Here is a 14019-nt window from a genome sequence, read left to right as displayed (position 1 = left end):
GTACGGATGCTTTTAGACTGTTGCCTGGGATTTAATCTCCAGCTCACATTTGATAGCTCTGTTTATAATATCGTGTAAAAAGGGATTGTAGAGCTCTGTCTAGCACATCCCCATTTCTAAGACACAAGATCTGCCATTGGAAATCCTTTTTAGACTTCAATTTTCCCTTGCAATAACTTAATTATTTCTCTTGTAATAAATAAAAAAAAATGACATTGAAACACGAAGCTGGAAACTTTCTTCAGTTATCAATTAAATCACTTTATTGATTGAAATCACCTTTAAATGTCCACAGTTATTTCACTCTGCGTAAACGGTATTTAACTGGCCAGCACAAACAAATTCTGGGCAACCGTACTTTCTAAACTGTGGCATTGCCTAATGATTTATATGTTTAATATCTCAGCATGTTTACTTTTAGACTTCTCTGTTCTTGCTACCCCACGCTCCAGACAGTTCAAATAGGGTTGTCTTAAGAGAGATGAAGAGTTCTGCGCCACGCACCAGGGAGAGGTGATGATCAGTCCTCTGCCGCTGCCATGTGCCCCATCTCTATCTCCTCGCACACCGGGCATCACTTCCCCATATTGTCTATCCATCCAAGGGGCTGACGTCTCCCCATCTCCTTCTGCAGGAGCTGTGCCATCCCTCGGCTGGGCTGGTAGCCTCTGCTTTTATAAAGGTGAGTGTGGGAAAAACATCAGTACAGCTGGGTGTCAGTTTCTGAGTGTGGATGTGGATGGTGTTTATGGCTCCAACTAAAGGAGAATAACACCAAACCAACTGCCCGTGTTTCTCTGAGAACAGGGGACCAAAATCTGATCTGCTGGGTCAGAACCAGAGGTTGGTCCAGCCCAGTTTTCTGTGCCCAGTGGTCCATCACCTTGTAGTCACAAACATCTGCAGCTGATGTTGGAGGGACCAACACCGCCTAGTCCTTTCCTAGGTCCGCCTGTTTATGGACCTATTGCCATAACTTTGTGTAAAACCTCCTGCTGTTCCCATTTGCCTTCACCACCTCTTGTGGCAGGTGCACTTGTCAGTGCACAAAGTAGGTTTTTAAACTGCGTTAAACTCAGTATCATTAAGTGACGTCTAGATCTGCTGGGAGATACATTGCTCCCAAGTAAGGTGATACAATTCACACATAGCTTTGCACTTATAAATGTCTTTCTCTGAAAGAAATGTAATCAATTCTTGTCTTTTTTACTATGATCAAGCCATTAGAGATTTTCTTTTCATTATTTTATTTCTATTTAGGGAGTGAATGCAGTGTTTCCTCGTACTCGACTGATCAAAATCAACCTCTTATCCTCCCTCTGCCTCCTGGGTAGACTTGTACAGTTGTCTTAATGGGTGATGCAAATAGCATAGCAATGTTACAAAGCTCTCCCTCTTGGTCATAGGTCCCTGCATCCTGTGATGCAGCTGAGAAGAGCTACGGGAGAAGTGGCTTGCACTCTGTCAACTGATATGACAAGTAACACCCTATGTCCTTTGTGTATCGGTAAGAGAAAGTCTGGCTTGGGATCTGCAGCTTGTGCTGGTGCCTCGGGGGCTCCTGCTGCGCCTGTCTGAGCAGAGTCCGGTCCCAGAGCCTCCGGGACCCCTTTGGGCAGGTGGAGATGCAATTGTATCCCCTTCACCTCCTGGGCTCCAGCGGAGCAAGCCCAGCTCCCCCAGTCTCTCCTGGTCTCCACCCCACCGATGCAGTGGCCCTGCATGCGACTCGATCCAGTTTGTGACAGAGGTCTTGTGTTGAGCTGCCCCTAAAAGTCCCAGTATGCAGCTGTGGCCTCTCCAGTGGCCCAACAGAGGCAATGGCCTCCTCCCTAGACCTGCTGCCTGCACTCTGGCCAGCACAGCCTTCATCACTGCCAGGTTGCAGTCTTGGTAATCTTACCGTCCCCTGCAGTTCCCACCTCCTTCTCCTCGAGCTGATTTTTGTCTGGCATGTTTCTTTTTACCCAGTCTACCCACCTGGTTCTGTAGCATGGGTTTTTTTTTTTCCTCTCATGTGGAGGACTTCACATTTCTCTGGGTATTGGTTGACTGCCAGCTGAATATGAGCCAGCAGTGTGCCCAGGTGGCCAAGAAGGCCAACAGCATTCTGGCCTGTATCAGGAACAGTGTGGCCAGCAGGACTGGGGCAGTGATCGTCCCCCTGTGCTGGGCACTGGCGAGGCCCCACCTCGAGGGCTGTGTCCAGTTTTGGGCCCCTCACCACAAAAAAGACACTGAGGGGCTGGAGCGAGTCCAGAGAAGGGCAACGGAGCTGGTGAGGGGTCTGGAGCACAAGTCCTGTGAGGAGCGGCTGAGGGAGCTGGGGGTGTTCAGCCGGGAGAAAAGGGAACCTTATCGCTCCCTACAACTACCTGAAATGAGGGCGTAGAGAGGTCGGGGTCGGTCTCTTCTCCTAAGTAAGAGGCAATGGGACAAGAGAAAACGGCCTCAAGTTGCACCAGGGGAGGTTTAGGATGGATATTAAGAAAAATGCCTTCAATGAAAGCATTATCAAGCATTGGAACAGGCTGCCCAGGGAAGTGGTGGAGTCGTCATCCCTGGAGGTATTTAAAAGGCAAGTAGACATGATGCTTGGGGACATGGTTTAGTGGTGGTTTTGGCAGTGTCAGGTTGATGGTTGGACTCGGTGATCTGACAGGTCCCTTCTAACCTAGACGGTTCTCTGCCTTGTATGTCTTGCTGAGACTTGAAACCTGTAGCTATTTACCAAAGGTGATGTGGGAGACAGTGTTTGCACAGCTGTCAGTCTGCAGGGGGACCACGCGGTGAACACTGGAATTTACCATTTAAAATGGGAGCCCACAGTAGTGTAATGGATTTTTTTTTAAGGCCGTAATTAAATGCTCAGTGATTTTCTGTTTGACGTGCCTTGCCTTGCAGTCCTGCAATTCCTGTAGAAAGCGTCAAGTTGCCCTTGAGCTCCAGCAGCTACTTGCACTACAGACTAGGGGCCAAAGGTGTTTTCTTTTGGACAGAAGCAGATATATTAGACAAAAATAACAAAAAAACCCCAGATCATGCATGTGATGCTATATTTTAACACACTTGCAATTTCCAGTGGTCTGTAGAGCATTGCAAGGATTGCCGCCTTGCCCCTTACTGAATTCCTGAATTCCTTACAGGAATTCCTGAAAGTCTCTTCCACGTCCCTGAAAATACCCGAGTTGAGATGTGTTTCCTGAGCTGCTGCACATGTATTGAGTGGTCATCTAGGCCACCAGACTAAGTCTGAGCGCTACCTGGGGTGTTTTCCTGCCCATGTCTCTCCTTTTGCTGCTGCAAGTCACCCCGGGTTAGCCTACAGTGAAAGCACAAGTTGTTCTTCCCCATGTGCTGCTGTGTCCGCTGAGCTTTGATCAGTGAGCAGTGTTTCTCTCTGGGTATCAAGTGAGCATCTAAGTGATGTGAAATCAAACCCTGATAAGGGCAGATACGGTTTGAGGCTCCCTTGCTTCCAATGGCACTGACACCATGGAGGTGGTGTTCTAGGCAAAGCGAGGATGTGGCTGGTGCTAGCTCTGATGTCCGTGGTCCATGGGATGGTATCCGGGCAGTGTCTCTTTAATTTTCATTATTCCAAGAATTCAGAAGTGCGGATGAACATCGTAAGTATGATGGCATTGGAGCAGAGGTGTAAGTGTCTGGGAAACAGTCAGTATAAAATACTGATAATTAAATACTATGTTTATGGATTACCCTGAAGGCAAGCATCATAGAGCCTTGAAAATATTATTATTTGCTTTTTATTTCTTGCAGAGTGAAATGGTGTCCCTCTCAGGATACCCCAGCGAGGAGTATGATGTGGTAACAGAAGATGGCTATATCCTTCAGCTAAACAGAATTCCTTACGGGAGAGGAAATGTTGGAAGCCAAGGTAAAAGTGGTATCTGTGCTATATAGGAAACCCATGCCTTATGCTATCTTCTGATTGCAATAACAGGGCTTGTGAAGGAGGCTTTTCAAAGTCCCCCATGGCTTTGGTATCTGTAGCATCTGTTTTGATCAATCAGAATTTGTGGAGAAGGCCGATCCCTTGTGATGTTTTCTCGCCCTGCGTGGAAACCTGAGTGTGGGTGATGCCCCATGCGCCCAGCAGGCTGCATCAATGAGAAGCAGCCCATCCGTCCTACCCACGGGTGCCCCATGCACACCTTGGATTTCCCCTGGGAGCCTCGCCTGTAGTACGTGGTCCCACAGCCATGTGGCAGATCAGCAGACTGGTTTGCTACTCCTTGAGAAGCTTCCAGGTCCTGTGAGGAGTGACAACTGTGAGGCTCTAGATCCGTAAAAAGGTGCATCCTCTCACCTCTCCAGACACCTCCATGTTTGCCTACAGAGCTGGCTGGGAAGCCCAAGTTCTGCTAATGCTCTCAGCGAAGCCTCTCCAACAAAAGCCTGCTGAGATGCAGAACATAGGTACTGCTCTGCTTGTGTCTCTGAAAATACCCAGGCAGGCAGTGTCCCTGAAGACAAAAGCAGATGCCTTGAGATGTCTCTGAAGTAGTAATATCACATTACATATTATACATATTTACGACAGTAATGAAGGACCTGCCGCAGGGTGTGGGAGACAGGGGCTTCAATCCTCTTCCCCATCTCTGCATGTTCAAGCCTTTTCCCTCCCAACCCTGAGACTGTGTCCAAAGTAATACTAGACCATGTGGAAAAATTTATTCTGCCTCTTGGGGAAATCTGTCACTCCAGCAAAGAACGTGCAAGCGCATCTTGGTGGGACACGGCCAGTGGTGGGGAAGAACTTCCCACATTGTTCAGGGGTTTGAGAAAATAAGGAGCATGGGAAGATTTGGTGTTTTTTTATACTGTCCCTGAACTGTAGATATTCACTTTTTTAATGATACATAGTCACCTGCAGAGAAGGTGAGAAGGGGTGTTGGGGATAAAAGGCTCTGAGATATGGTGCACCCGCACCATGGTGCACTGAGATATGGTGCAGCTGCTACGTAGCAACCGTGTTTTACTGAAATCAAGGGGAACAGACCTACCTGACACAAACGTCCATACACTGCAGCTGCCATAACTAAGGAAGAAAAGAGTCCCTAAGGTGTCTCAAATTATGACAGACAGCATTGGAACAAAAAAAAAAAAAAAAAAAAAAAGAAGTCATCATGATGCCTGTGTTCCAGGTCCAAGGCCTGTCGCGTTTCTGCAGCTCGGTTTATTTGGAGAAGGCAGCATATGGGCTACCAGTTTGGCCAACAACAGCCTGGGCTTCATTTTCGCAGATGCTGGCTACGATGTTTGGATAGGCAACAGCAGAGGGAACACTTGGTCCAAGTGACATCTGGTCCTCTCTCCCAGATGGGAGGAATTCCAGGCTTTCAGGTAAACGGGGGTAGCTGGAGGATTTCAGAAAAAAATGACTTCTTTCATCTTCAAAAGGTGATGGGGAGGAACAGAACAGGCTGAACTGAAGCACATCCAAGTTTAGGTGAAACCCCCATGTGCTTACTCAAGGACACACTCAGTATGATGAAGCAGCCTGTGGTGTTGTCCTGCCCTCTCCACTGGTTTTGTGGCTTGTTGGTGATGGTTGTTCAGATGTAGATGCTACACCTCTTGGTAAGAGGCTACTCTTCCTTCTGCAGCTTTGATGAAATGGCTAAATATGACCTCCCGGCAATTATAAACTTTACTGAACAGAAAACAGGAGAGAGACAGTTATATTACGTCGGTCATTCACAAGGCACCGCTATAGGTAAGTGGGTCTTTTTGGCTGATCTTGGTGACAGGATGTTTTTGTTATCTTTGGGATTTGTAAAACAGCTCTTACTAAAGTTAAAATGTATATGTGAATGTCTTGAAAGAGTAAGCTGGTTTTTTCTTTTTTTTTTTTCCCAGCTTTTATAGCATTTTCCACTATGCCTCAGCTGGCTCAGAAAATCAAGATGTACTTTGATTTGGCACCTGTGGCAAAAAGGCAGAATTCTAGAATTCTAGGCAGAATTCTAGGCAGAATTAGAGCCAAGAGTGGTGTGGGCAGACGTGCACACAGAAGGTGGCAAAACGTTGGTGAATAAAACTGATGCGGAGTCTGTGAATTGAGCCCTGCCATTTAATGCAAGCGTGCAATGAATGTAAGAGGTCGCGTGTGTAAAAAACATGGAACAGAAACATTTAACAGGGTGCAAGGAGGGGTCCACTTGTGGGCAACGTCAATATGGGGCTAAAACAGAAGCTGTGAAGTGGTGGCACTTTGAGGAAAAGCATGATCAGTCTTCGTATTTTATGAGTACATTTGCAATTTTGCAGGAGATGTTTGGCACCAAAGAGTTCCTGCCACACACTGCCTTGGGTGAGCTGGTCCCTTCGAAGTTCTGTGCCTGCTCAAAGACCTGCAAAAGCTTCTTGTTCTATGCTCTTTGGATTTAACTGGAAGAACATAAACATGGTATGTAGGAGTAAACCTGCAGAGGGCCCTCAGTGTCCTTCTGAAGGACAAAGCCTTGACTGCCCCATTTCCTGGAGCCCAGTGAAACCTGTTGTGAAATGCCCTCATTTTCTTTCGGAGCCGAGTCGATGTGTACGCGGCACACTCCCCAGCGGGGACTTCAGTGCAAAACGTAATCCACGGGTTGCAGATAAACCTTCCCAGCTACTTTTCTATGCAAAAGAGAGTATGGATTATTTTAATGGTCCTTTACGGTCCGTCTCTTGTGTTGGTTGCTGCAACACATCAATGGTATCTTTGTGGTGGTTTGTTTTTTTTTTTACTCCTTCATAAAATGCTCTGCAGCTTCTTGAGCTGCCTGTATGTTTTCAAGTAGAACAGCCTCAAAGGAGTGGGCCTGCAAAGAGAAACACTTGGAGCTGGGGACCCTGCGTCCACAGCAAGGACATTTCAGGAGTCTTATTTCAGAGCTCCAGTCTTTCCCTGCAGCCTGAGTGCTGTTAGCGGTCGGACCGTGGCAGAAATTCTCCCGGACAGCATCCAATTAAGCATATTACCAATTAATTCTTCCCATTGTGGGCATGGAGAACAGTCACTACCAGAGCCCCTCTGACACAGAAATTGCGCTATGCTGCCCTCATTCTCTCTTCCCTAGGCTGAATGTACCTGGCTGTTTGCATGTTTCTTTGTAGATCATGGATGCAAACCTCTTATTGACCTCTCCTGGACCCTCACCAGTTCATGCATCTTCTCTGTGTGCCACAGGCTGGATGCAGAGCACAGCTTCTTCCTAGTGTGGCACTCCTCCTCAGAGACCCCGAAATAACTGAGTGGCCTGCCCCTTTTTCCAAAGGCCATAAACTCTCCTTTTTTTCCCTGAGTTGTATCCATATCTCTCTGTTCAGCCAGGCTGGTCTTTTCTCACAACGGCTCATTTTATGGCACATGGGGACAGCCTGCTCCTTCGCCTTTAAGACTTCCTTCTTGGAAAATGTCTAGCCTTCCTGGACTCCTTTGCCCTTCAGGACTTTGCCCCTGTCAAGCAGGCTCCTGAAAAGACCAAAGTCTGCCCTCCAGAAGTCCAGTTCTGCTGACCCCCCTCCTTGCTTCTCTGAGAATCAAAAACTGTACCATTTCGTGATCACTATGCCCAAGACGGCCTCCAACTGTCACATCCCGCACAAGTCCTTCTCTATTTACAAACAGCAGGTCCAGCAGGGCTCCTTCCCTAGTTGGTTCCCTCACCAGCTGTGTCAGGAAGTTGTCCCCAACACACTCCAGGAGTCTCCTGGACCGTTCCCTCTCAGCTGCATGGTGTTCCCTGCTGATATCTGGTAGGTTGAAGTCTGCCACCAGCACAAGGGCCAGTGATCTTGAGATTTCTCCCATCTGCTTGTAGAATATTTTATCTACCTCTACATCCTGGTTGGGCAGTCTATAACAGACTCCCACCATGATATCTGCTTTGTTGGCCCTCCCCACGATTCTTACCCATAAATACTCAGCCCTATTGTCACCATCATTGAGCTCTTGACATTCATAACATTCCCTAACATGCAGAGCTACCCCACCTCCTCTCCTTCCTTGCCTGTCCCTTCTGAAGAGTTTCTAGCCATCTAATGCAGCACTCCAGTCGTGCAAGTCATCCCATGAATTTCCATGATGGTGACTACATCATAGTTAGCATATGTAATGTGCCCTTGTGGCCACGAAGGCCAATGGTCTCCTGGGGGGCATTAAAAAGAGCGTGGCCAGCAGGTGGAGGGAGGTTACCCTCCTCCTCTACTCTGCCCTGGTGAGGCCACATCTGCAGTGCTGTGTCCAGTTCTGGGCTCCCTGGTTCAAGAAGGACAGGAGAGAGTCCAGTGAAGGGCTACGAGATGATCAAGGGACTGGAGCAGCTCTCTGATGAGGAAAGGCTGAGAGACCTGGGGCTGTTTAGCCTGGAGAAGAGAAGACTGAGAGGGGACCTCACCAATGCTTATCAATATCTAAAGGGTGGGTGTCAGGAGGATGGGGCCAGACTCTTTTCAGTGGTGCCCAGTGACAGGACAAGGGGCAACAGGCACAAAGGAATACAGGAAATTCCACCTCATCATGAGCAAAAACTTTTTTCTTTTGAGGTTGGCAGAGCACTGGAACAGGTGGCCCAGAGAGGCTGTGGAGTCTCCTTCTCTAGAAATATTCAAAGCCGCCTGGATGTGTTTCTGTCCAACTGCTCTGGGTGACCCTGCTTTGGCAGGGGGGTTGGACTAGGTATCTCCAGAGGTCCCTTCCAACCCCTACGATTTTGTGATTCTGTAATCAGGTTTGAGGTGGGGAATCCTTCTTCCGCTGGAGCAGGGAGCAACCCTAGGAGAAGTCCCCTGCAAGGCAGGGGGTCTCCATCGTGGGGGGGTTCAGGTCCTGGCAGGGCCATGCCATGACCACCCTGACCATTGTATTGCTGATGGTCCTGCTCCAGTTAAGACTAGAGATGTTCAGAGGCTCCTTCCAACCAACACATCTTTGATCATAACATTTCAGGCCAATTCTTCAGTCTACAAGGAATACTTTGAATTCTAATCCCATCTTCTACAACACTTTAAATTCCTCCCATTCTGGTTTCCTCCCATCTACAAACCATATAAAACATAATCTCTGTTAATTTACCCAAATTAATGACAATAATTAGTTGTACTGGGCCTATGGCAGACATGTGAGATACACTTTAAAAATCTTGCCAGTTCAATGATGAAAACCAGCTTCTGAGGTTCGTCTTTTAAACTGATGGCACACCCCCAGAACTATGATTTAATTTAGACCATTTCATTTCTGAATTTGCTGCAGGGAGTTCAAAGCGGTGCACTGAGAGCTTATGATGGGGGAGGCATGTATAACAGTCTTAGCTATAGACAGGTAAGATGTTTCAAATGGCCAAAGTTGTGGTCTTCCTTTTCATTTAGACACAAAATGTTCCCATTTGTGCTTGCTTGCATTAGTCTGGTGCAATTCCTTTGAATTTATTGTCCTCCCTTCACAAATTGGGCCTGCAAATAGCAAGTCAGCAGGACCTCCGCTTGCAACAACAGTATTTTCTATTCTGAACTGTATTTTACAAATACCTTCGAAGTGGAATAAAGTATAAGCTTTCCACTTAACCAGTGTTTTTGTTAGAGTCCATAAGCTGCCATAGAAAAGCAACAGTAATGACTGTGGGACCAGTTACTGTCTGAAACCTATAAAACTGAAGTCTCCATGCTGGTTGTTAATTGTCTAGCCACGATGGAAAGCAAGTTGCGAAGCCCTTCTGCCACCCAGACCTGAAGCCACAAGGTGAATGATGAGCAGTTAACTCTGCATCCCTGGGGAGCTTAGAACAATTCTGTTCCATGGCAAGAAGAGTACCAGAGTCATAGCATGGCTTAGAAAAAAGTTTCTTCCTTCCTTCAGCAAGAAAAGTCAAATTCAGAAAGTGGCATGTGCTTTAACTGGAATAATGACACTGCAGGTAAGGAGATATGATGCTGACAAATCACCTGAAGGCAAGTCCTGGTGGTGTTGAGCCAAATCAACTCTCCAGATGCGTCTTATTTTCAAGAACTTGCTTCCACTTTCCAGCTATTACGAAGCTAAAGGAAAGGATAGTTGCTTGCACAAAGTGTAAGCACAAACCACACTAGAGCTGGCTGGAAGGGACCTCTGAGGTCTTCAGTCCAACCTCCTGCTTGAAGCAGGACGAGCCACCAGCATTAGGTCAAGGCAGCTAAAATTTTCCCGCTTATCAAAGTTGGTCGAATTGTCTGCAGTATCAGAACCAGAATTTCTAACAAGGCAGAACTAATTTGGTAATTACTTTAAATTAAATTTACTAATTTAATTTGCTCATTAAATTGTAGCACGTAATATTACACCATGACTTTTAATAAAATTTCTCTTCTTTCTAGAAGAAAACCTTTCTAGTCGTTCGTTTTCCTTAATTCCCAAAGAACAGCCATTACTCTTGCACCGCACATGTTTTATTGTGTTGCAGCGATGTCTTTCCAGTGTGAAACCCTCATTTTCTGTCCCTTCCGATGTGTCCACCACACTATGACCTGAAAGACGTGAAAGTGCTGACGGCCATTTGGAGCGGTGGAGTAGACTGCCTGTCTGATCCCCGGGAGGTTGCCTCCCTGCTCCCCCAGGCCAGGAACCTGGTCTACCACAAGGTGATTCCCCAGTGGAACCACCTGGATTTCCTACTGGGGCTTGATGCAACCGAGGTTTTGTACCAGGAAATCATTAACATGATGAAGAGGCGTCCGTGAAGCTGCTGTTCTGATTTCTTACGTGTTTTGCTGGTATGTCTTGTAAGAGTAATGCTGTCCTTAAAGGATTTTGAAATTTGTCACTATTTGGACCACCTGAACGTAGCTGACCAAAATGTTCTGCTTTTAACTAGAGCAATGACAGGGTGGGACACTTCCTGACTGGCCCTTCATTTCCTTTCCTCCTCCTTTTTTCCTCCCTTTTTTCTTTTTCTTTCTCTGTTTTGCCCCCTGTTTTTTTTTTCCCTTCATCAGCCATGTTTATTTACAAAGTACAGGAAACATAGATGAGGAAACTGGGTTTTTGGATGTTTCGTTAAGACTGATATCACAGTGATCTGTTCTCTGAGACACAATGGATCCCATGTAGCCTTTCCCACGTAGTTAGCTCTACAGTGCCTGCAATTTCCCTGACAGCTGGGGCTCTGGGCCCCCTTGTAACTCAGTTGATTCCTGGCTTCATCAGAGACACAAAAATCACTGTTGTTCCCTCGGAGCTGTCACTGTTACCCCTGGATCTTTAAAACTACCCAGGTGGCTGAGAAAGGGATTTTACAGGCCTGTGGTGAAAAACCACAGCAGAAATACATCTCCTTAGAGGCAATAGAGCGCTAGTGTTGTTGAAATTCATTAAAAATTGTAATTAATCGTATTTTTAATGTGGGTGGGGGATTTTTCTTTCGACAACTGAGAAGCCAAAAAGGGAGACTCAAGAAAGAAGTAAATCCTGAAAAGTAATTGCAAGAGAGGCAGTCCAGCACGTGATTCTGATATGCAAGCCAAATAAAAATCCAAATAAAGAAGAGGCTTAGGGAATGTACGAAGCGCCTGGGTCTCAGGACTGATCTGAGATGTTTTGATGATAAGATTGAGTCATTCATTTTGTGTTGCGGATTTCCTGACTAAAGTGCTTTCTTCCAGTTCCGTGCGTATACACGTGACCAAGGAGCGCTGCAAAAATCATCCCTGGCCATGCGTCGTTTATGCAGCAGACCAGACATGCAGGTAGCTGCTAACCACGGAGGGTTCAGTCTACTCTCGGCTGAATGTTACTATCAATATCAGCACTTCACAAAGAAATAAGATGAAGTCTGGCTACTTAGAGAAATAAGACTTCTACACATTCATGTCTTTACACATTAGGGACAAAGTGTGTTAAAGATGGCCAGGTTCTAAGCATTTGCTCTGAACAAAACCACAGCAGCATTTCTTTGCATGGGCAAGCATGTAAGAAGACGTTTCTTCATACCAGACTCCCTACGTACATGGAAAATAGAGGGTGAACTGTTACACTGGAGTTCACATGAAACAAAATTTGCAGATCCTCTCCAAAACCCAACTCAGTACATTGACCTTTAGTTAGAAATTGAAGAAGAGTTAGCTTGAATTTCAGTGTTAAACATGGTGATGACCATTTTTACCATTTTTAACAATGCTTTAGATTACTCAAGGCATGTGGGCTGGTATCACATTGACTAGCTGTTGTTTAAAAATAGCTGTTTTTCCTGTGCTGTAGTATAGGAAATGTTTTTAAACCTCCAATGCCGAAAGACGTCATCCTTTAACCTAGCTGATCGCCCCAATACAGCACCTCTTACGATGCGTTGCAGGTCTTGGCTTGACTTTCCCTTGAAGAAGAGAGAGAAGAGGGTCTGTTGTGGTGTGGAAAGCTCCTTGAGGAAGGTTATAGTTCCCTTTTAGGAAGACTTGAAAATTTCTCTCTGACTTTTGTTCCAGCCAGTCCCTTTTGGAATGGATGCGAGCTGTATTACTTTTGGTTGCACTTGCAGATCTGGCCATTTCATTTACCCGCAGTGGTCGGGAGGTCTCTCTTCTTTCTTCAATTCAACGTGCATCTGTAGACCAACCAAATGGGTGGGAATCCAAGTGAGAAGACCCACATGCGGCATCGTGCTGCCTCCCTTGTACCACGGCATTTACAGAGAACGTGTTGATCTCAGAAATTCCATGATGTGTTGATGCCTTTTTCTTTAGCCTGAAGGAAGAACAGTTATTTTATAACAACATCCTTGTTTCTCAGCCAAAATTCGGAGGCTTATCAGAAAAACTCGATAAACATGTTAGTGATGTGACCATCAGAAGACTCGGCGTGTTTCAGGGAGGAAGAATCTAGTTGTGAGGAGAAGCAACATTTCAAGGACAAATTACTCAAAGTGGTGCACTGGGGTACTGCCAAATTTTCAGCATCACCTAAAAGTAGCCATGAAAGACAAAGCAGATTGATGAGAGGTGCGGGGTGGGGGGAACACAGAAAATAATTTTGGGTGGATGGAGAACAGTCTTTCCAAATGCTGTTGTGGGTTATTTTTGATAACAGCATTCGTTACTAGAATTTGCTTGGTAGAAGTGAAAGACGGAGATTCCTCTCTGATGCTGGATGTCCCTGTGCTGGCCTTGCTGAACACTGCAGGGTGCTACTCTTGTGCCAGCTGAAACACTCATCTTACCCTGTAGCGTGCCTCCAGCAGAGCAGAGCAAGTCGGTTGGGAGCCTTCCTGCAAACAACCTCCTGTCCTCCCAAGCCAGCCGTGATGCTACTGAATGCTTTGTGGTGGATATTGCTTGCTCTATCAGTCCATGTAAACTTTTGGCATCGGCAGCATCCTTTGGCGAGAAGCTTCGTGGAGTGAGTCCTAGTGAAAGGCACAAGAGCACACCATGGCCATGGCCCAGGGGTGATGCCCTGTGCTTTATCCTCTGCTGGTTTCTTTACAGGTCCTATCCTAAGCCTTTCGTCTCTGAAGAACAAAGTCAGCAAGCGGAAATGAAAATTTAATTAGAGTTATTTATGAAGAGAAGCTTGCATTCCTTACAGTTTCCTGGTGTATCACAAAGCCATGTTGGTTGCAGTAAATAATTCATGGCTTAATTCTGTTTCCCCCGCTGTTTTCTCCCTAAATATGTTGCCTCTCCTTCTGCCTCATTCCAGGAAGCTTTCTGTAAAATTGTCTTTTGAGGTAATGCTCTTTACCCAATCAGGTTTTTCAGTTTGTTCAAGACAGTCTGTTTACAGCAAATACTTTTGTCCCTTCTAAAAAAATGGCTTGTAAACTTTATCGGATGATCAGGTTATCGGATTAGACAATTGTTTACTTTTCTATCTTTAAGAAATTCTGTAAGCATCTTTCTGTAGTACAAATTCTTGCTTAAGTTAACCCTGTTTAAACACATATTTATTTTTTTTAATTCTCTTTCAGTTCTGCAGAAACAATTTGCCCAAATAAAAAAAAAAGGAACTTTGACTTGGTACTTTGCCCTAGGTGCAAAAGGGCTTTT

The 14019-nt window shown here is 46.0% G+C and overlaps 1 pseudogene; it reads left to right on the top strand.

Moving 5' to 3' along the window:
• The first annotated feature begins 3605 nt into the window (after positions 1 to 3605).
• Positions 3606 to 13470, top strand: LOC141745364 (lipase member K-like; annotated as a pseudogene).
• The last annotated feature ends 549 nt before the right edge of the window (positions 13471 to 14019 follow it).

The sequence above is a fragment of the Larus michahellis genome, chromosome 6 (genome assembly GCF_964199755.1).
Source record: "Larus michahellis chromosome 6, bLarMic1.1, whole genome shotgun sequence".
NCBI lineage: Eukaryota > Metazoa > Chordata > Aves > Charadriiformes > Laridae > Larus > Larus michahellis.
The sequence above is the reverse complement of the archived record's forward strand: the minus strand, read 5'-3'. Positions and strand labels throughout refer to the sequence as shown.